The sequence below is a fragment of the Salvelinus sp. IW2-2015 genome, linkage group LG27 (genome assembly GCF_002910315.2).
Source record: "Salvelinus sp. IW2-2015 linkage group LG27, ASM291031v2, whole genome shotgun sequence".
Classification (NCBI taxonomy): domain Eukaryota; kingdom Metazoa; phylum Chordata; class Actinopteri; order Salmoniformes; family Salmonidae; genus Salvelinus; species Salvelinus sp. IW2-2015.
Window position 1 is genome coordinate 38,370,270 of NC_036867.1, and position 2,208 is coordinate 38,372,477.

Below are 2,208 nucleotides of genomic sequence, written 5' to 3' on the forward strand. Positions count from 1 at the left end.
TTAGACAGTCCCACACCAGGACAATGTTACTCGGTTTACTCATGACAGGATCATAGTTCACCCAACCACCTCCTCTACACAACCATAACCATTACATCACATCCATATAGAAACCACCACTTTACTACCACACCATTGACCTTCAGCTCTGGAATGTTCAGATAGAAATTAATTATCTGTCAAAAAGAACATGGAGTGTTAGCTCTATTCATTSTATTTCTATCTGTAACGTTCAACATGCTTTACCTCACTGAACGCAGCCCTGATTTGCATGGTCATGGTGGGATGGTTTTGCTTCTCCCAGAATAGAGCAGAAAGAGACAGAGAGAGAGAGAGACTGAGCATGAAACAGCAGACCGCACATACAACAAACAGTCACTACAGGACAGATGACATATCTTACTCTCATTTAGAGGAGGAATATAGTTATGACTAAAATTACAAACATCTGTAACTACGTTTTCATTTGTTGTCACAATAAATACATTTGTCATGATGTTATTTTCCAAATCAAACTTTATTAGAACTGAGACAGATAGCAACATCACAGTAACAGTAACACATAGAAGAGACACATTGAAGTCTCCTGTACTCTATACAATACACATTACTACCCAGACTGTGGTCTCCCCAGCAGTACTAGAGTTTACTCAGTACACTACTCTAACACACTACTACTGCTCCAACCAGGCCCCAGACCAGACCAGAGCCTCGTCTACTCCTGCTTCCCCAGACAGAGCTCCTGTTGTGGGCCTCCTCCACTAGGTTCCTAGACCAGACACTGGCTCCTGCGAAGAGGGGAGGCCTGCTGTGTTGGAAGTGGGAGACCCTGCAGTGTAGAGTCTCCCTGCTCCCAGCCTGCCTTGCTCAGGGTCAGGGTGCTGCTGCGTCTGTAAAGGCCTTCCTCTTTCTTCTTGAACTGGTCACAACCCCTGGCTCACCTCCAGCCCGTCCACCTCCCAGCTCACCAGCGCCCCCTGAGGGAGTAGCCAGTCAGCAGGCAGGCCAGTGAGGCAGAGCCCCCAGAGAGCTGCTCAGAGGAGGGGGGAGCAGAGCCACCGTGGACTGACAGTAGGACCAGCTGGAGAGGAGAGAACGTTTTAATGTTACATTCCAGAGGAGAGAGAAATAGAGTGTTCATAAAATACATAACTTATTAAGGTCACAGAGAACACAACACCTCACAACTCAACAAACAATTGCATAAATGCACAATAAAGTAAATCGCTGTTGCTGATTTTTATTTAGCCATGTATTTTCACAGACTGTGAAATATCTTTGCTGTAAAAGGGACAAGACCCAATTCATCAAGTATCTTATCGCCCAATATCACTTCTAAATGCAGATATTAAGTAATTTTATACTCGCTGTTCAAACAACAACAAAAAACCAAACCCCACCGTGTTTTGGTAAACAGCTGAGGGATGAACTGGAGAACTGTAACCTCTCTCAAATTCATAGACAGAGCTATGGATGCAAGGATGACCATCCATAAACTACAAATTATAATTCAACCATGTTTTGAAGGCTATATAGTGTTTGTTTAAAATTACATTGTTCATAAACAATTAGAAACATGATTCTAACTTACTTTCTGATAAGAGTATGGCAAGTTGAACTAAGCTCACGAGGCAAGTAAAATCAATGGTATATATAATTCATTTAAAAGGCCCTAAATGTATGAGCAATCTGCGATTGCCCATTTAAAGGCGATCCAGTTTACAATAATAACAGACAATAAAAAGGGACCAGAACATTTTCTGTTATACAAAAACATTCTCTGTGTAATTCACGTGTCATAACAGCGAACTTAACTGATTAAAGCTCTTTGAATAAAAATGTGTTTCTTTTGTAACTTGTTCAAAAGCAGGTTGCTTGGCTGCACAACTGAAAGTCTCCCACAGACGTAGCTAACATTTGCATTCTAAACCCTCCATTCTAAAATAAATACTAACATGGGTTTCCTTAGAAAGTTTGAGTCTAAAATGTCTGGTGTTGAGTGATTTCTATTTCTGTGTGTTTTGTAAGTAGTAAAGGAAAAAAACACTTACTTTCAGCAGCAGTTTGGTCCCTCCACCGAACGTGTACCACAGTGATACAGTCTAGTTAAGACACCGTACAAAACCTCCTTCACACAAGATGAGCTCACCCTGCACTAACAGACCACTCATATAGCTCCACACAGCTTTGTAGAGACATCTCTTCTTT

The 2,208-nt window shown here is 41.7% G+C and overlaps 1 long non-coding RNA gene across 1 annotated transcript in view; it reads right to left on the reverse strand.

Moving 5' to 3' along the window:
• Positions 1–498: 498 nt before the first annotated feature.
• Positions 499–2,208, reverse strand: part of LOC139023133 (uncharacterized) — a 21,360-nt gene continuing 19,650 nt past the window's right edge. The window contains exon 2 of the long non-coding RNA XR_011474285.1: positions 499–1,081. This is a non-coding gene — a long non-coding RNA (uncharacterized lncRNA). The remainder of the gene's footprint in view (positions 1,082–2,208) is intronic.